Raw genomic sequence first — 22,189 nt, 5'->3', positions numbered from 1 at the left:
ACATGCACGCACACACACATACATGCACACACATGCACACACACATACATGCACACACACACATGCACACACACACACATACATGCACGCACACACACATACATGCACACACACACATGCACGCACACACACATGCACGCACACACACATGCACACACACACATCATACATGTCTGAATGGCATGGTTTTAGTCCTCTGGGAATTACATTGAACACTCTGTCATGACACTACATGATTATTTTCCAACTGGCTTCTTGTGACACTCACAGGAATTAGACGTAAAATCACTTTAAAAGCCTGACCACTTTTAGTCATAGGTAGTATGCTACAAGTCCAATAACTAATAGATGAATTAAGATATGTAGTTAATATTGTGACCTGTCACTCATGAACACTTCAGCATGCACTTTCTAATAAGGACATTTTACTACATAACATTTTAATTATTATGGCCAAAAAACTAACATATATCATCTAATATATGGGCCACATTGATTTCCCCAAAATAGACTTTTCACATTTTTTTCTCTGATGCAGGATCCAATAAGGATTCACACATTGTATTTGGCTACGACATTCCTTCGGTCTCTTTAGTAATAATACAGTTTTTCAGTTCTCCTGCCTTTGCACTTTTCATTTTTTAAAAAAGATATTTTTTCTGATGAGTTCAAGGAAATTGTCTTTCAGAATGTCTCATTGTCTGGTTTTATATGATTGTTTCGTCGTGATTGGATTCAGGTTAAACTACTTGGTAAGCTATTCTACGTAAGTTTCATTTATTTTTAATTATCTTAATCATAAACATAGTATAACATTATAGCATAAATTGGAAAATAGAAAAGAAAGGGAAACCACCAATAATCTCACTGCCCTAATTCCCACAATAACATTTGGACATATTTCTGCCCTTTTCTCTATTATTCTTTTCTGCATAGTGTTAATTATGCTGCAAATCCAACTTTGTATTCTGGTTGTTTTGAGGTCACATCACATCATTAGCATTTACACTCTAAATGGTGGCATCCATATTAACTACTATCTACTGAGTACTTAACTGCAAACAGGCAACTTCAAACACATTCCACACATTATTCCCTTTAAAGCTCCTGATGATCTTTAGAAGTAAGTTCTATCATCATTTCCAGTTTAGAGCTGAGGATGCTGAGAGTCTAGGCCCGCAGCTGGCAAAGGGCAGAGAAGGGATGTGAATCCAAGTGAATGTTATTCCAGTCCACTCTCTGTCTCTTGCCATCTTTATCGAATGTGCTTTGATTTATTCATTTCGTGTAAACATACTGGTGAAGGGTCTCAGCTTGGGTCTGCTGTGTTTTTTTTAGAATGTTTCACAAACCTGATATTTTCTTTTGATTGTTCTCTTTGAATTATGAGGATAGCTCTGGACTGGCTTTAGAGATGAGTGTTCTCCCTTAGAACTTAAATCTAAACCAAATTTGGTTTATTCAGTCTATTTTCATGTATCAAGGAGGCAATGTGAAGTTAGTGGTGAGTGAACAAAATAAACCCCATGAGACAACTTCCAGGGGCCAAAATCTCACAGACTCCAGGCTACTTTGGGTGCTGGTGGCAGAGTTCTGTCCTTGGGCCCTGGAGGCTCCTCTTTAAGGAGGTACTGCTCTGGATGGCAGCATGGCTGTGGGATGGGTGTCTATCTTCTCTTTGGCTCCAAAAGAAGACTCTGGAATTCAAGTTATATATGTAAAACCTTCCTCTTGTTAAGAGCCACTGCTCTCAGCACACCTCAGTAATTAGAAATGTCAGATGTCAATGTCCTGAGAAATACAAATTAGAATATTTCTAAGTGCACTTTAATGTGGGTTACACACCTACATTCATCTCCAAGCCTGTGGAGCCAGCCAGGGAAGACAGCAGTAGCAGCAACTCCAGGCAGCACAGTGGGAAGGAACTGAATGCATTTCAACTACAGCCAAGTTAGCAGTTAGTCTTCATAAATATGTCTTAAAAATGTTACAACTCTTGTCTTTATGCCATGGTATTCCTATCCTAAAGAACAGCTATTTAAAAAATGTAAAAATAATTTTAAAAACCCAATTCAGCAAATACTTCTAAGAACTTTGATGGGGAAAAAAAAAGTTGATTAATCAATTTTTGTTGCTGGTCTTTCTTTTGACCCTTTCCTATAAATCCATTACTATTACACAGCTGGGATACTCAATCACATACCAAAAAGTTTAAGACAATATAACCTCCTTGCAAATAAGAATAAAAATTAAATGGAATGAAGATGTTCTTTGTAGTTTTACAGTTTGACTTCATTCGGGTGGTAGAGGTAGTGAACAGGGCACTAGTTCACAAATATTAAAAATGATGAGAAAAAATAATTGACATGATTAACCCATGAAATAAGCTATATTCAGCACTGCCCTATGCTGGTAAGTTACTTTACAATGCTGTTTGTGACAAGTTCAAAGAGCCTGTTGTCTCCCAGATGTGTTGGTCATCTATTGCCACAATGACGCTGTGTAACAAACAAACACAACCCCTCAGTGGCCTACACAATGATAAATATTCACAGCTCCTGCATTTGGAGTGGTTGGCTAGGCAGTAAGTGATCTTGGCTGTCCTGTTTGCATATGGAGGAGGCAGCCACTGGCTATCAGCTACTTAAACCCACCTTTGGCTGGGATGAGTAGGCAAGTTGGCTCTTCTCCACACGTCACCTGTTCTTCAGCAGACATATTCTTAGGCACTGGCAAAGGCACAAAAAGTAAGCCCCAATGTACAAAGCCATTTCAAGTCTTTTTGTCGTATTTGCTAAATTCCATGTCACAAATCTAGTGACATTGTGTAGGCCAGTTTGAAATGGTAGAGTTGGTTACCCTGTTTGCAGTAAGAGAGCATTAATAGCAAAGTTACACAGCAAACCCATGTTAAAATATGGTAAAAGTTTAGACTCCGAAGTTCAGAATGCCACAGTAAGTGATAATATTCCCTGTAAGGGTTAAAGTTGTATGAACTGTTTACCAGTGGCTCACATCCAGTGCAGTCATCTGGATTTTTTTAATCCCAGGTAAAAAAAAATGATGTGGCCAGGAAGACTCACTATTGCTAGGGTATCAATCCTTCTCAAATTAATTTATAGATTCAATGCAACCCGAATCAAAAATCCAAGCAAGCTGTTTTGTAAAAATCAACAAGCCAATTCTAAATTTTTATAGAAAAGCTAAGGAAACTATAGTGAAAACAATTTAATAAAGAAGAACAAAGTTGATTTAAAGACTTAATTATAAAGTTACAGAATCAAGAGCATACATATTGATGAAAGGGTAGACACACAACACACACAGGAATAGAACTGAATCCAAAATAGACCCACAAATATAAGGATAATCAACTTTCAATTAAGGAAACAAGGTAATTCAATACAGAATGATAGTTTTCTCAACAGATGGTGCTGAAACAGACATTCTTGTGCACAACACGATCCTTAACCCATCCCTCACCTCATACAGAAAACCAATCCAAAACGGAACCTAGACACGAATGTAAAACCTGCAATAAGATATTTCTAGTGGGGAAATAGCAAAAAAAAAAATTCTTTGCAATAATGAGCTTAACAATGTGGTTGAACTCAAATGCATTATGCTAAGTGAAAAGAGGCGGACTTAAAAGATTACCTGTCCTGTTCTTTCATTTTAATAATATGCTGGAAAAGACCAACTATAGGGACAGTGCTTGCCTGGAGCTGGGGGTAGAGAGAGAATTGATCACCAAAGGCACAAGAGAGAAATTTCTGAGTGATGGAAAGGTTCTAGATCTTGACTGTAGTGTGCTTACACAACTGTATTGTTTTTCAGAAGTCATAGAGCCACACACCTAAAAAGTGTGAATTTTACTGTACCTGAAAAACCTGATTTTAAAAAACGTAGAGACTGGGCATGGTGGCTCACACCTGTAATCCCAGTGCTTTGGGAGGCTGGGGGGAGGAGTGCCTAAATTTATGAATTCATCAACAGCCTAGGCAACAAGAACACTTAAGATAATGGGCATAGACGTACATTTCTTAAACTATGGGATCAGGGAGGCCAAACTCTTGCTCTTTGCTGATAATCTGATCTTATGTTGAGTTAAATTGCTATCAACAAGTTGCAGCAACTATGGGCAAGGAGAGCTGAGCCCACTGTGGGGAGCTCTGGAAGACCACCAGTGCACATGCCTCAGAGTTATCTCTTCAAGAAATGAGGGAGCTGGAGTTTCCGCCCACTCCACCCACTCCCATCTGTCACTGGTAGGGGCAACTCCTGGTGGGTGGTGGGGAGAGAGAAGGGCCACTAAGTCCCTAGCACTTCTAGCTTTGCCATGGTATACAGGGCCAGAAAAACTAGGTATCAGAGACTTTCAGGCAGGACTCAAAGTGCTGGCAGGTGGAAGTTGACCTAGTACGCACAGACACGGGAAGGGCTAGGGCACCAGGGATTCAGTCTGCTACAGTTTACAGGAATAATATTAAAACAGCAATTAATTAGCTAACACTTACTGAGTGATTAATATGAACTGGGGCAACTTTATGTACATTATTTCACAAATTTCCCATAACATAGGAATTGTAATAGTAGTAACTATTATTATCCTCATTTTCCAAATGGAGAAATTGAAACTCAGAGATGTTCAGTAACTTTCCCAAGGTCACTCAGCTAGCTACGTCATCTGCTAGACTTTAAAATCAGGTCCTCTTCCCAGGCACAGTGGCTCATGCCTGTAATCCCAGCACCCTGGGAGGCCAAGGAGGGTGGATTACCTAAGCTCACAGGTTTGAGACCAGCCTGAGCCAAAATGAGACCTAGTCTCTAAAAATAGCCAGATGTTGTGGCAGGAACCTGTAGTCTGAGATACTTGGGAAGCTGAGACAAGAGAATCTCTTGAGCCCAAGAGTTTGAGGTTGCTGTGAGTCCAAGAGTTTGAGGTTGCTGAGAGCTATGCTGCTATGGCACTCTACCAAGGGTGAAAAAGTGAGATTCTGTCTCAAAAAAAAAAAAAAAAAATCAGGTCCTCTTCACCTTTCCAGAATATGGAGGACTGTGATGTAATTGATAGTAAGTCAGCAACACTATCCAAGGAGTTTAATTTTCTTTAATAGCAAAGGAATTAAACATCATAAGTTTCTGAGGTGTCTAAATCCTCCTAAAGAGTCACCGCTGCAAATAAAAACAACTACCTGGAACTAGGCCTTTAGCAGGGATGAGAAGCTACAGTTCTAATTTCACATGCTTTTTATAACTTCTATACTCACCTCCTCACTCCCATAACACTCCACCTAAAATGATTCTAAGGGCTTGGCGCCTATAGGCACCAGCCACATACACCAGAGCTGGCAGTTCGAATCCAGCCTGCCAAACAGCAATGACAACTGCAACCCAAAATAGCCAAGCGTTGGGCTGGGTGCCTATAGTCCCAACTACTTGGGAGGCTCAGGTAAGGGAATAGTTTGGGCCCAAGAGTTTGAGGTTGCTATGAGCTGTGATGCCACAGCACTCTACTGAGGGCAACAAAGTGAGACTCTGTCTGGAAAAAAAAAAAAAGTAAAATGATTCTAAGTTCTTTCCCCACATCTTTACCTGGCACACTACTGAGGACTGATTGTGAGATCGGAGGAACTGAATGCCAGTTTTCTAGGAATACATTCAGCAGGTCTAGGCTTCAGGCATGCCTGAAGGTCAGCCAGCCAAGGGGAAAAACAGGGAACTGAGGGCAAATCTCCTGAAGCAAAGAAGCCTTAGAGAGGGCATGGTTAAGAACTAGAAACACAGTGTCCCGCAGGCCAGTCCAGTATCTCAATGTGAGGAAAGCAGGTTTAGTGTGACATAATCAGGAGCAGCGAGGACTGTGGTGAACCCATGAGCACATTCCCTGTCTGAAAGTGGCAGCTGCTAGTCAGCTCCACAAGACAGGAGACTCCCTTCATCTGCAGGGATCTGTTCTAATCCTCCGGCCCCCAGTGGATGCCTGAATAGTACTGCCCCTATATATATTATGTTTCCCCTTCTAACAACTGAGACAGCTTCTAAGTGACCAGTGGGCAGGTGGCATCTGTAGCGTGGCCATACTGGACAAAAGAATGATTCACAACCCAGCAGGACAGTGCAGGACAGCACCAGATTCCATCATGAGCAACTCAGAGCAATAAGCAATTTAAAACTTGTACATTGTTTCCTTTTTGGATTTTCCATGTAATATTTTTAGATTGCTTTTGACCAGGGGTAACTAAAACTGCACAAAGTGAAACTGTGGCTAAGGGGCACCCCCATAGACCATCCAGGAATGTGGCTCCATTGCTTTCAGAGCATCCAAGATTTCAAGACTTGAAAATATTCATTTTTATGGGTAGTTTTTTAATCTTTAAATGTCAGTACCTAATTTGCAATTATTTAAAACACTATGTAGGCAAATTTGTTAGTCTTGCCTTATTATTTGAAAGACAAATTGGCACAGGAAGTGTGATTCTGCCTGAGTATGACCCCTGAAGTGATAGAAATAGGACCTCTTGGTAAAAATTACAGAGTAATAGGCCTTGGCCCCAAATAAGGTCACATTTTCCAGTAAGACTATTCAAGGGCAGAACGGCCTGCTGTAGAGCTGTGAACTTCTCATTTCCAGAGGTGTTCAAGTGTTAACAGGATGGTCTCTTTGCCAGAACCACGTAAAGGAAGACCAGACATCAGATGGGTGGCACGTTAGGCTCCCTGTCTCCCAGTCTGAGGCTCTTTGAATAAAGGCCACTGTTTCCTCCATTCAGGCTTCAGTCCAGCTGGATGGGGCATTCAGAGTGAACCTTTTGGTTTACTTGCTGTGTCATACATAGAACACGTGTGTCTCTTCTGGTCTATGAATGTAGACTGTGACTAGGATGCCTTTTCCAAGGAAAAATGTTTCTGAGATTTTTTATTACTATTTTATACTTTCTATCTTTTGGGTTTGTCTTGCCCTGAGTTGGCCTATGTCAAATCCGCCCAGCAAGGATCAGCTTGGCTTGGCCGTGTCTCTGCTGGTATTATTTTCTATGGAAATAAATGCATACAGACTCTGATCATTTACAAGTACTCAGAATTAACCATAAGGAGAAAACAATACCTTATACGTAAAAATTTCCATAAATCTGGGATCTGGAAATTAACAGTTTCACTTCCTCTGAACACATACATTTGCCACTAGTGGTATTTTCTGTGCCCTTGAACACATTGACTATACTAATACACACTGAAACAAAAACCACAAAAACAAAAAAAAGGGCCAGTTAAACCAGATACATCAATTAATTCAATGACAGAAACAGGTCAGACACTTAGCCTGGCTTCACGTGGAGGCATTCAAGACAGCAGCCCGTGGTGTGTTTTTGCCAGCAGAGTCTGGTCCTCATATATCCACTTAACACTTTCAGGAGATCTCGACTTCAGTTTGAATCTTCCCCACATGTTCAGATGTACAAAGGACAGATTTTAACCATTATTCTGAAAATGCTTTCCCTTCAAAAGAAAATGAGGAAAAAAAGGCTGCTTTACATTAAAATGCTTATTTTAGCCATGAAGATAAGGCCTCACCATTCTCAGATGCTGGAATTTGCTGGGTTCTTGGCCTAAGGCCTCATCATGCTATAAAGAATTGACTTGAGTGTTCTGTTTTTCAATCACTTGTCTGAAAAGCCTAATGTGGAAGGGGAATAAGATTATTATTTAAGACTTTTATATGCATAAAAGTCATTTAACCCCCACAACTCAGCGCAGGGCCCTTATTACCTGCACGAGAAAGAAGGCTCAGGACAAATCAGAACCTGGAACTCAGGTCAGCCAGCTCCATGCTTTGTACAGTTTTTCACTATAAGAAAAATGATGGGGGAATGGAGAAGACAATTTCATTATAAATGTAAGTAATCCAAAACTAAATTTGGGGAAAGCATTTACAAAACTGTCTTCTAAAATTATAATTCCAGGTAAACATTGAATTAAACTGTAGAGAGACCTGAGTACACACATTGGTTGATCAGCCTCCAAATAAATCCTATCACAGATTGTACTAGCTGCTGATTTTGGTTTTCAGCTGTTAGATTGATTATTAAACAAGAAACTTCTGGGTCATGCACCCCCATCAGCTTTCAGTGAACAGTGAGATTTTTCTTCACTTTTCTTTTCCTAGCTTTGTATAATCTATATCTACTTTTGCTGGTGACCCAGAATGCTCAAAGTAGGACACTGAACTGATATCCCAATTCTGCATTTATTGTTTCCTTAATATTTAAACGATATGTTGACTCTGCATCCTTCAAGACCCTCTTTAGTGTTTTCTACCCCGTTCTTAGTGGCTGCATTTTGCTCATTTTCTTTCTCTGCTTTCTACCCTGCACTGGTTCAGTGTGTTGAAGAATCCTTTTGCATCAGCATTTATGCAGCATATAATTTTTTTTTTACTCTCATCCAACAGGCACATTTGGATTTACTATTTCACTTGAACAGTTGGTGTTTACTGGCAGCAACAAGAACAAAATTTATAGCAGCAAATGGAAGCTGAACTCACATGCTGGCTTTTCACTGAAGAACTTTGTGTTTGCCATTTCCTAATTGTGAAAACAATATGTCCAAGATTTTGCAGTCATCAGCACTCTGATGTAACGACTTCCATCTGGTCAAAGGAAAAAATCCAGAACCGCTATCTTCTTGAACTTAATGCTACTCCAATGCAAAGGTAAACTGGCTTATGAGAAGGTTAAGACAGGAGAAATTCAGACTAAATACATTCTGAAAGTCGTTTGTAGTATTCACTTTTCCAGAGGATAATTTTCCTGAAGAGCACACAGAGGTAGAAAGAAAATTTGCCATGAACTTATTGGAAGTGGCTCTAACTGGAGTGAGATGACAGGATTGCTTAGAGGTGACAGAGGATAAAGAAAGCAGAATGATTTGTGGAGCTTCCAATTGGAGGTAATAAGAAGTCAAAGACCCACAGAGACCAAGCAATTGGAGAATAATACCGAGGCAATGGGGCCAACAGCACGGTAATAAGAAGCGGTTTAATATCCCATCCCATCCCATCTGGCATTAAGAGTCTGGCACTGGCTGTTGAAATATGAAGCTCTGATGGCCCTCACACTCTTACCATGACCTTCCTTACTCATTAGCCAGGAGCTGAAGCTGAAAGAACTGCAGCATAATATGGTATTCCAAATGCTTGGTTTGCATTTTTCCATATTCATTGATTGAGCAAATATTTACGAAGCACTATATTGTATGTTAGGAATGGCATTAGGTGCTGGGGATGTGGGCTCACACGCCTTTCTTGGCTATCCATTATAGATCATCAAATGAGAAACATACACTGCATACGTGGCCCTGGTTTCCAGGTGTTTCAACTTAGACAACATGAAGAATACTATCTATATCAAGCTATCTTTATGCTTTTTCTTTATACTTTGCATTCATCTTTTTCTTCCTGAAATGAGTAGAAAAAGAAAACAGAATTTTTGAAATAACCCTACCGCTGCACTCTGTGGAGTAAGTGAGCTCTTAGCAGGAAGAAGATTCTAACCAGGATCTCACACTCCCTAAACAGCAACAGTGTCACAACCCACTAGTTCCTAGAGTGATGGTCACAGCTTGCTCTTAGTAGGCACTCAATTAGCAGTTATTGATTTAACCAAACAAAGGAAACTGAAAGAGATTATGAGATAAATCACGCTCTTAAAATGCTCTTTAAGGGGAGCAACCTGGGACACAGACCATGAGGAAGCTGCCTCCCTCCCCAGAATACATCATCCTGCAGATGTGAAAATGACCCAAACTCTGTCCTGCATGTGGCCTCTAGGACTAGGCCCTGCTGGCCTGTGCCCACCCACATGTAGGCTGTGGTCTCTGTCATAGAACTGCTGCTTTGTCCCCTGCGCCCTTCACATCCATGATCTGTTGGGAATTCAGGCTTTGAAACCATAAAACCCAGAGAGGAAGGGCCCACTAGCATTCTTCCTCCAGCTACACAGTCCCAGTTCATCCCATTCTCACAGGGGTCAGTACAGGGAGACATTAGGATCCTGCCTACCTGTAAGCCATTCCTCACTCAGAACCACTGAAGTCCCTTCTCCTCACACTGCCACCTTCCCTGGGGTCTCACTACACCCAAAGTCTAGGGCTAGAAGCCTCGATGCACCCACATTAACTCATGTCTGCCGCGGATCTGCTCTATTTAAGACCTCTCCACGCAGCCCGGTGGTGAACTCTTTTTCTAGAACTTGAACTGCCCCTCCTGTCACCTGGCATTTTCAGAGCAGCCTCAATCCTTCCAGCATGTCTTAAGAATGTTAAACCTACAGGGAAAAGCCACTCTGCTAGCTGTGCATGTAACCGGACATGAAAGTGAGACTTTTCCCTTTGTTTCAGTGTTAGCTGAGATCCTAGAGCTGAGAACAAATGTGGTTAAATCTAAGATCTATTATATAAATGTGCTCCGTCTATTCTAAAGAGATGTCAGTTGGTAAGGGGTGACCAAAAAATGACCCTGTCATTCAATCTCAGGTTGATAAAATGATGAGGAGGGTGAGGATTTTACCAGGGAGGACGTTTGGTCTGCGGAATGGTTTCTCTTCCGGGGTTTGTGTTTTCCTCTCTTCTAAACGAGAGGAAGGCTTCCCAGGATCACTTTTGAAGAGCTGACCTATGACCCCTGGTCTTTGGGGAGCATAAGATATATCAGTTTCTATTGCTGCTGAACAAATTAGCATAAATTTAGCATCTTAAAAATAGCAAAATTGCTATCTCACAGTTCTATAGGTCGGAAGTCCAGTGGGGTCAGCTGGTTTCTCCGCTTCAAGCCTCACGAGGCTGAAATCAACCTTGGCTGGGTTGCATTCCGTCTATGGGCTCCGGGGGAGAATCCGTTTCCAGGCTAACGCATGTTGTTGGCAGAATCTGCTTCCATTTGTCTGTTGGACTGAGGTCCCTGTTTCCTCCCAGGTCGTCAGCTAGAGACTGCCACTGTCTCCTTACAGCCTTTCTCTGGTTCTTCAGCATCTCAAAGCCAGCAAGCGCTCGCGGAACCCGTCTCACTGACTTCAGCTGGGAAACGATCTCTGCTTTTAAGGACTCCGGTAATTATATAGGGCCCACCTGATAATCTTGGATAATCCCTCATCTCAAAACCTGTCACCTTTAAGCACATCTGTAAAACCCGTTTTGCCATGTAATGTAAACTATTCACAGGCACTAGGGATCAGCGAGGGGGCATCCTGGGGTAGGAAGGCTGATTCAGCCCACCACACAGAGATTAGTGCCTGAAAAAGGTGAGAGGTTGGACCCAGTGGCCTGAGGCAGCTGAAGGGGAACAGGGAAGGAGAGCTGGAATGATTCTCTCTCGCTGATGGTGCAGGAAGGGCTTTTGCCTGGAAGGATTGCGGGTAAGGGAGCTGTATTCAGCCAGGAAGGGGGTCTGTCTGCTCAAGAGGACCGCCGGGAGGCACAGGGAATCTTGGCTGGCGGAAGTCGGAGGTGCTCCACGGGCAGCTGGGGATGCTCTGCGGGGAGACGGAGGTGCTCTGCGGGCAGCTGGGGATGCTCTGCGGGGAGAGGAGGTGCTCTGCGGGCAGCTGGGGATGCTCTGCGGGGAGACGGAGGCGCTCTGCGGGCAGCTGGGGATGCTCTGCGGGGAGACGGAGGCGCTCTGCGGGCAGCTGGGGATGCTCTGCGGGGAGACGGAGGCGCTCTGCGGAAAGCGGGACAGAGAGGAACTCACAGCCAGCGCAGGAGGAGACGCCAGAGCTAGGATGTGTTCTGGAGGAGCTCTGAAGATGCCCTTTGAGAAAAGCAGGCTTCAGACAACATCCATCCCAGATAACACTGCCAAATTACTGCCTTGCCTCTCCTCCTGTCTGTTCCAGTGCTGGAGGACCCGAAGGCAGCAGAAGAGCCAAGGAAGAGTAGCAAGGTAGCGGGTGCCACGCCATGCCACACCGTGCCCTGCCACACCGTGCCCTGCCACACGGTACCCTACCACATCATGCCTTGCCACACCATACCCTGCCACATCTTACCCTGCCACACCGTGCCCTGCCACACCGTGCCCCACCACACCGTGCCCTGCCATACTATGCCCTGCCACGCTGTGCCCTACTATGCCATGCCTCACCCTACAGAGGCAAAACTGGGCTGGGGACAAAGGAAGCTTTGAATTCAAACCAGATTGGACCTTCAAGATTCAAAACACCAAGTATTTGTTAGTAACTAAGAGTAGCATAAATGTATTGGATCTGCCTAAGATATTTTCCCCAAATAAGAAAATTAGTTCAGGGCAGCGCCTGCAGCTCAAAGGAGTAGGGTGCCGGCCCCATATGCTGGAGGTGGCGGGTTCAAACCCAGCCCTGGCCAAAAACTGCAAAAAAAAAAAAGAAGAAGAAGAAAATTAGTTCATCAGGACAGACATTCATATTTCTGTCCTAATGAACACTAAAGTATAGTGTTGGTTTCTGCTTTTTTTTTTTCATTTAGCAGACCAGATACATAAATTACCCAACCCTTCTCTAGCAGTTTCTAGGTTCACCAAGGGCTTTCTCAGGAGAAGGGCCACACATTTCCATTAACAGGGACTCAGACCCCTGTTTAGTTAAAATATTTAGTTACAGCTTAACGGTTACAATCACAAAGAATATTGAGTTTTTATGTGATACACTATTTACTTAAAATAATGCTACTGTATTGAACTCAGTAAATTCTTTGATAACTTTACACCATATAGAAAAAGTATTTTGACTGATTGAGGCAGGATAATAATTTTTGATCTCTGATCCTTGGGCCATCTTTTCCATGATGTCATTATACTAGTTCTAAAACTGGGTCTTCCACTATACACACAGGGGTAGATCATTTTACCTTTTAGAGCAGGTGTCCTCAAACTATGGCCCATGGGCCACATGCGGCCCTCCTAGGACATTTATCTGGCCCACCAGGTGTTTTAGCCACCGCTGCCTGTCCTGCTTAGCTGCCAACTCCTCCTGGGGCCCACAGTCCAGCACTCCAACGGTCTGAGGGACAGGAACTGGCCCCCTGTTTTAAAAGTTTGAGGACCCCTGTTTTTGAGCCTCAGCTTCATCATGTATAAAGTGGTAACACAAGTTTCCATCCAACCTTAGTTCATAGTATTACAGGGACAATCAAATAGCCTAATGGTCAGGAAATCTATTTCTACATTATAATCTCTCTATATAATAAGGTGTTATCAGTTATTGAGCATTCATATGTATTTTATAACAGGTTGTAAATTTTTAAAGAAATCTAATACACTATTCTTAAGTTCTGGAAGAACACATTAAAAACTCTTGACAATAATTGCACCTAGGTAGAGACTGGATAAGAGTGAGAGGTAGGAGGGATTTTTATCTTTCACTCTATTTTTTTGGTATTTCTTGAATTAATACCATTATACATTATGTATCCTGACCAATGCAATTTACTAACCATTTGATGAGTTGAAGAAAGAAGATGTATTTATTCTTAATAATAAGTTGAACATAATCTTTCTATAATAGGGTCTTTAATGCTTCAGGTTTAAAAGAATCTTTAATGCTGTTGATGCAACCAGCCCAGAACTTGGCCTGTAATATGTATTCAAAAAGTGGCAGTGTTCTTTGCCTTGAGGCCATCATATGACTGTCAATTCCCAGTACATCAGCTGTATATAAGGATATAATTAATGGAATGCTAGATATTAGAAATTTTATTGGATTTTACCAGGATGTTGGACACAGATGCTAAGTGGAAAATGCCAGAAAGTTGACAAATCATTTGGTAAACTAGTGGAAAAGGCAAGTAGAGCCAGAAACAGGCCAGAGAGAGTAAGGAAACAGAAAAGGTCTGGAGAAAGGCAATTACACTCATTATATCATCTAACCTACTGTTCAGTTGCTGATGTTTCCAGAATGTTAAGTGTAGTTTGCAAATTAGAGTTATTCTGATCTTCATGCTATCAAATATTTATTAACAGATGCATAATTTGAAATCTCATTAGTAAGGCTGTGGAATTTTTTTTTCAAATTTGTTACTTCTCATTTTATGGTAAAGAGCAGTAAATCCATAAATCAGAACACTTTATGGAAAGCTCTAACACCTAGTTCTAATGCCAAGATGGAGAATCTGATAGCATAGCTATTAAAAATTAAGACCTCTGAAAGACTTCAGTTTCTAACAGGAATGCCCAAGGAAGCCAGACACTATGTCTCTCTTTTTGCTGTAATGTAGTTGCATCGATTATGCTATTAATTATGAAGAAAGCACCTTGAATGACATTTACAAAGCAGGCAAAATGAGGAAATCACTACCAATGCTACAGTATCATTGGTAATGTTGAACTGGCTATGGGACAATGTAAACTCTTGCTTCTCAAAATATGGTCCTTAAACAACCTCATCAGCATCTCATGAGAGATTTTTCCCAGTGAAGAATCTCAGACCCTCCCCAACACCTATGGAATCAGAATCTTTATTTTTATGAGTGATTTCTGGGAACACTGAAATTTAAGAAGTACTGATTTAAACACATCAATGTGATTAAGGTAAAAAAAAGATGCCGTTGAAAGGCAGCATTCATTTTATCTCAGAAATGAGAAATGGTCAACTTTGCATTTTTCCTTGAGAATAAATAATTAATAATAAGTTCAATTCCAAAAAGGCTTGGAGAAAGTGGGGGCCATAAGAATTTATAGAAGGAAATAGACAAATAAGAAGTTCAAAGACAGCAGCTCTAATTCTTTGGAAGCAGTTGAATGTAAAGTCCGTGAAGACTGAGGTCCCCCAACTCTGTGACTAGGATAATGAGGGGCTATTGGCTAAAGAATGGAATCTACTAGCTAGAGAGGTGCCAATGAAATGGAGTTTTATTTACAACTTGAGACATTTAAAACCTAAGATTTTTCTTCATGGGATTGTCTGTTTTCTGCATCAGTGATTCCATTTGACACCAAGAGTTACTTTTATTGCTTCCCTGCACCATGGGCCCTTAATTTAAAAGATTTCATATATCAAGTGCTCTCCATTTGTTAAGTAAGAATATTTTTCCTGCTTATATTTACTAAAGTGTCTCTGATCAGTGACGTAATGTGTGTGACCATCAGACTTGTTGCAATTCCAGGTAAAAGCAAAGAAACTTGGTAACTCACTTGATATATGAAGTTTCCTATATATGATTTTAGCTGGAAAATAATGCAAGGATGTACCCTAAAGGTGAAGAGGAACAAGAATCTCCTACCAACCAGGGTGAAATTTCCCAGGAGTGTAGGTGAGAAGAAAAACTAAGGACAGCAAAGGGGGGAAATAATAAGAGTTTTCCTAATGTTTCTACTGACGAGCACTGCCATTAATGAATTCAAAGTCACTAGGAGTGACATGCACACCTGGGAATGCTCAGACCTGTCCTACTTGGAAATAAAATGAAGACACAGTAGATACCAGGAATCAGCTGATCACATTTAATTCTGAATTTGGTAATAATAAAATAATGAAAAAAATTCTGAGCTGTCACTTCTAATGTGGAAAGTCCTCTTCATTCTAATTGTAGGGTTCCAGATTGTAATCCATCATCTGAATGAATAATTTCTCTTGGAAAATGCCTATATTATAAACCAGACTTTGAGGACTTGGGCCAGCTTTATGTTACATTTTTGGAGATTTGAAGAATTCTGTTATAACAGATGACGTTTCTGAGAGGAGAACCAAACTCTTAACTCCTTTGGTTCACAGAGTTATCTCAAGCATTTAGTTCTGGCAAAAAGTTAAGAAACTCTTTCTTAATGGAATAACTTTTATAGGTTATGTAAACTAAATGAAAGATGGAGTTCTGTGTTGACAAGTTATAGAAAATAATGTGGCAACTGTTATATGCGAATGGTTATTTGGATCTCAGCACGAATAGAAGAAAACAATTATTTTTAAATCTCTCTTCTATGTGTAGGTCTAGGGGAGTCATTTTGGATTTGACTCATAAAGGTGGAATTTCATGTGCTACAACCATCGAGTGAATATGCTACTATGGGTCAGTGTTAATAGGAGTTAATACACAGTTTAGTTAGCAAGTTAGAACTGTTTCACATTAGACATGTCTTTACAGCAGACAGTTTTATAAGGAAAATGGAATGAATTGAAAATAGTTAAATGAATTAAAATATCTTCTGTAGTCTCTTTGTTCCCTTGGAGCTGATGACAAACCCAGAGAAGCGTGCTCAAACAAGCAGACTGGAAAGCCAGCCCTCCTCATGCTCACACCGTGCAGCAGCACAGTTCAAATATTGTAGGAGAGTATTTATTCACTTGAGAATTGGCTAACAAAGCTGAAGAACAAGCAGATTGTAAGATGGGATTGTGATAAACAATATTTTTATAGCTATCTCAATGTTTTCACTGGTTCCAACTCCCGTGATAGTAGATGAGTCCTGGCATGTTCTCAACAGTGATAGCAAAATCACAAGAGCCCACACCTATGTCCAGGCCTGGAAAAGGCATTTCATACCTTCCGTCTTATTTTCTGGACTAATGCATGTGACATGGCAAGCTGAAAATAAAGGATTTGGCAGCTTTCCCCACCCATGCTGGGAGGACTCTGCAAAGTTACATGGCAAAGAGCATAGATACAGCCTCAGACATCCTCCCGTATGTTTCCTTTCCCCATCTTCTTCCATTTTTGCATCATGAGTCAGGAAAACTTGGTGAAGTCATTAAAACTGGACCTCTTCCAAACCTAATGACTAGATCAGAGCAAGACTGGCCTGGAAAGAGCCTTCGAATGAATCAGGCCTAGAGCTTTGCCTCCTGCATGTGTGATGATGTCCACGAGAGCATGGTCAGACTGCAGCCCCAACCCCTGTGAGCGGCGCTGAGCACTGTTCCTGTGAGCACGGCACAAACCACCCCAGACTATTAGACAGTTTTGTTGTTGTCTTTTATTCTCACAGAAAGGAGATTATTTATTTAGCAGTTTAACAAATTCTCAAACTAACTCCTATTCTAACATCTGTCCTTAAAGAGAGTGAAAAGGACCAGTCACATTCTCTCCATACAACGAAATCTACTTAATTTTTCAGAAGAAAATTTTTAAGATAAAGAAAAGTAACTCCATAAAATTACTAGAAAAAGTCAGCAAATAATTGTATGAACCAAAAGTTCTCTTTCTAAGTAGCATAATGTCAAAGGCAGGAACCCTAAACAAATTTTTAAAAAATTTTTTAAAAAAAGAATAAATTCATAAGTTTGGCTATATGTAAATTTAAAATATTTCTCTACGAAATCCTACCATAGCAAAAACAAAAGGCAAGAGACAAACCAGGATAAAATATTTATAATTTATATGATAAAAATGAGTGCTATTTATTTATATTATTCATGTTAGTATCAAAATGCCAATAAATTGAGGCTAACAGAGTAAAAACAATATGAAATTATACAGAGACAATGAAGAAGGAAAAGAAAAAAAATTTATTTTTCCTCACACTCACTCAGTCGTTCTGGGTAGAGTGCTGTGGCATCATAGCTCACAGCAACCTCAAACTCCTAAGCTCAAGCAATTCTCCTTCCTCAGACTCCTAAGTAGGTGGGACTAGAAGCACTGAGCATAAGGGCAGCTGATTTTTCTATTTTTATTAGAGACAGGGCCTTGCTCTTGCTCAGGCTGATCTCTAACTCCTAAACTCAAGCAATCCACCTGTCTCAGCCTCCCAGAGTGATAGGATAAGATCAAATTTTTGAAAGATGGAGAGCAAATGTTAAACCAACAAAGCCGAGACCTCTGACATCAAGTACCTGTGGAGATGATGCCAGGGAGAAGTGAGCTTCCCTCAGGGCAGTGCAGGACAGTCCAGGAATGAAAGTGCCAGCTAGTGTGGAAAGCATAATATTTTACAATGGGAAAAATATAATTTCCAATAATATAATCAACATCTTCAAAGTCACTAGAAAATAAATGTAAATTTTTAAAAGAGATCTATACCAAGCTTAAAAGGCTTAAAATGTAATATTCAATATTTGTTTTTAATTTCTTCACCAAATATAGACCAGAAGCCAGGCAACCCCTTTAAAGTTTTGATATAAAGACCTATTTATGTTTATTTCTCAGAGTAAAATGAGAGTAAAGAGAGGAGAAAGTGGGGTTGGGGTATATAGTGGAAATAACCTCATGTCTCCATCTCTCCCTATTGCTGTGCACTTGGCCCTATAATTTCAACATGTCCTACCAACATGGGTGAGGCTACCTGCCCCACAATTGACTCTTAACATACCTTGGCCCTGAGAAAAAAGTGAAAGTGATGACATTTTGTTTCTAAACCTAGACATAGGCATGGACGCTTGTGTTCCTGCTATCACTATGAGAGCATGCCAGGGCTCACCTGTTATCCCAGGAGAAGGAAACAGTGAGAACATTGAAATAGCCATAAATATGTTATCTATCACATTATCCCATTTTATAAACTGTTTGTTATTCTACTTTGTTAACCAATTTCCTAGTCAATAAATATTCTCCTATAAAATATCTCTCCACTTCTGGGAAATAAATGAACAAATTACATTTCTTCCTGTGTTTTTTTGTTTTTTTGTTTTTTTGCTTTTTTACATTAAATAAAATAATGCCTTCACAAAATAAGCAATGCTCCAATGCAGAATGTGTTAGGTGGTTTTCCAAAATGCAATTTTATCTACTCAAAGTCCACTTATCAACATGTTTGGCCAACTTCATAAGATTCTCTACAACATTAATTCATTGCTTTAGAATTTTTTCTTTTCATTGAGACAGAGCCTCACTCTGTGCCCTGGGTAGAGTGCAGTGACATAGCTCACAGCAAACTCAAACTACTAGGATAGGAATCCTTTTGCCTCAGCCTCCCAAGGAGCTAGGACTACAGGTGCCCACCATGATTCCTGGCTATTTTTTCTATTTTTAGTAGAGATGGGCTCTTGTTCTCATTCAGGCTGGTCTCCAACTCCTGAGCTCAAGCAATCCTCCTGCCTTGGCCTCCCAGAGTGCTAGCATTACAGGCATAAGCCACCCATGCCCAGCCTGCTTTAGAATTCTGGAGCAAGAATTCATCTCCAAGTATCATTAGGCTTCATTAAACCATTCACATTAATTATTTCAATTTTTAATAATAAATTTATGATTGTAGATTTGCATGTGGTCATAAGAAATATTATAGAGATTCTGTATACCCTTTATCCAATATCCCCCCAGTGGTAACATTTTGCATAACTATGGTATAACATGGTACCCAGGACACTGATACTGTAGCAAGGCACTGATCTTGCTCAGATCTTTCCAGTTTTACTTGTACACATTTGTGATGTAACTTTAAAGGCTATAGAATATTCCATTCTATCAATAGATGGATCAAATTTTCTTAAGCAATCCTTTGTTGTAGAACATAATTGTATTTCTATTTTTCAGTACAATAAAGGTTCTATACAAATTTTAATATAAATACTGTGTACAATTATGTTTACAAGTTAAATCTCTTCAAGTAGAAATATTAAATCAAGAACTTACCTATTTCTAACACTTCTTATTTAATTATTAATAAATAAGGGAAACCTAGCAAAACAAACCTTAACCTCTTTATCTGTTAGCTACTATTGCATAATATACCATTCTTTGGTAGCTTTAAACAACAATCATGCACACACACACATGATCATACATATGCGTTCATACATATAGATATCATAGTGCACATGTAAACATACATGCATAAAGTGATCATATGCAAACATGATCTTACATACACAGTGATCATATATACACATGTGATCATAGTGCACATGACCATACACTTGATCATACACATGTGGTCATGCATGTGCATAATCATGCATACACATAATCTTGCAGGCACACAGAATCATTCCACATGATCGTGCACACATGTGTTCATACATACACACATGATCATACATGCTCACATGGTCGTACACACATGATCACATGTGATTATACATACACACGGGAACACCCACACACAATCATGCATACACACATCAGTCTTCTCAGGCTGCCACAGTGAAATACTATAGCCAGGGTGGCTTAAACAACAGAAATTTATTTTTCAGAGTTCTGGAAGTTAGAAGTCTAAGACCAGGGTGTCATGTTCTGGTGACATGGTCAGGTTGTGGTGTGAACCTCATCCTCATTTGTAGATAGTCTCCTTCTTGCTGTGTCCTAAAGCAATGAAGGAGTCAAAGGGAAAGAGAGCTTTTTGATGTCTCATCCTAGAAGGGCACTAATCACAACCTGCAGGTTCCAGCCACAGGACTTCATCTGAACCTCTTTAACTCCTCTGTCTCTATCACTTTGACGGTTAGGTCTCAACATATAAATCTTATGAAGAGATGGGTGTAGCTAAGTCTATAGCAATGTGTATATAATTCATATTCATGTATATTTAAATATTTGAAAGTCAAAAAAAAAAGGAAAAAGGAAGAACCCAGGCATACCTGGCGTGGGGACCTTACTAGGACTTGTAGCTCAGGGAGCACAGTAAGAAGGTGGTGAGCAGGATACAGTATATGATCCAGAGCAGTGGAAATCTGAGTCATTAGGCAAGTGACTGTGACCAGCTGGGATTGGCTGGATGCCCAAAGAGGTCTGGGATGGGAGAAAGCTTTTCCGGAGTTTTCAGTTGTTGGGGGAAGCTGTGTGTTGAGTGAAAAGCTTGAAGAGTGGGTGAATTTGAACAATATACAGCAAACAGATTTCAATGCTGGTTAGAGTGGATTTGCCATGGGTTTGGTGGCTGGTAAGGCAGCCATACTGGGAAGGTCTAGGTGGGCAGAGGGCTGCCATTGTGGGAAGGTCTTATCAAGGGCCTAAAGCATGGGCATCTTCATTATGCCTTCTAGGATCAGAACTCCACTCTTGTGACAGACTGAGGGACTCCCACACCCCACAGGATCTGTTATCGGGGGAACTGTGAGATCTGCCCCTAAAGTATTCTGGAGAGCTTTAAGATCCCAACCCGGCAGGATTTGAATGCTGAGCAAACAATTATGTGATCACTAAAGACAACTAAGTTAGGAATAAGAACCACAGAGCTTACCCACTGTGTTGTCTATCTCCTAAAAGAAAACTACAGCACCACCTAGTGTCCTGGAGACATATTGCAACTTATATATTCCTATTAAAGTTGATACCTTCCACTATATGTATATATATATGTATGTACATATACATATATATAAATTTTGTTAGTATTTTTGTATTTATTTGTTTTTATTTCTTTTTTATTCTTATTTTTTCTCTTCTTTTCTATGTTGCTGAGTTTGCTGCAGGGATATTTGAGATTTTTTTGTTTTGTTGTGTTTTGTTTTTCCTAATTTGTTTAGTTGGCTCTATGTTTAACTTCCACTTTTACTTTCATCAAGAGCAAGAACTCGTGTATTTTTGGTCACAGTATTTTAGCCTCACTTATTCTCTCTTTATTTCACTTCTTTCCATTCTCTATTTTAATAGAAATGATTCTACTTTTCTCATCTCTCCCACATAAATTGATCATGCAATAGGTAAAATATCACTTCCCTTTGGGGGGTGGGGATCTTTCTTCTTTCTTTCTTTGTCCCTTTCCCCCTCTCTCTCCTTTATTTCATATAATTGTATTTTTAAATTTCTTTATCTATCTTATTTCATTATTTTTTTTCTTTCCTTTCGTCTTTTCTTTTTTTGTGGAGTGCTGGGGTGGCATCACTGTGGTCTGGTGGGGAGGTCACAGCAGTAATCTGGCTCAAGGAGTCCAAGAGATCATAGCCTAGGGAGCCCTTGTGCTTTGGCCCTGGGAAGACAGTATTGGTAAGTCCACACTCTAAAATTTTTCAATTTCTTTTTCATTTAATTTTTCATTCTTATTTTATTTATTTTATTTTATTTTATTTTGGTTTTTTTGTTTTGTTTTGTTTTTGCGCTTTTCTTTCTCTACCTATTTTTGGCAAAGGGAGAGTTTGGCTTTTCAGGAGCTCCTGATTTCAAGGAATGCACTCAGCCTAGCCCCTCAAAATCCTTGAGTTACAGGTGTAGCCTGTACACCATGCCAATCAAACCACTTCTTCTATCACTCTCACTGTCTTCCTGTCCTCATTCTCTCCTGTTCTTCAATTATTTCCTTTAATCCCCCTTATCTTTTTTCTTTTTCTTTTATTTTCCTTTTTCTTTCTTTTATCTT

Source organism: Otolemur garnettii, unplaced genomic scaffold, assembly GCF_000181295.1.
Source record: "Otolemur garnettii isolate 467f Iridium unplaced genomic scaffold, OtoGar3 scaffold00182, whole genome shotgun sequence".
Taxonomy (NCBI): domain Eukaryota; kingdom Metazoa; phylum Chordata; class Mammalia; order Primates; family Galagidae; genus Otolemur; species Otolemur garnettii.
The sequence above is the reverse complement of the archived record's forward strand: the minus strand, read 5'-3'. Positions refer to the sequence as shown.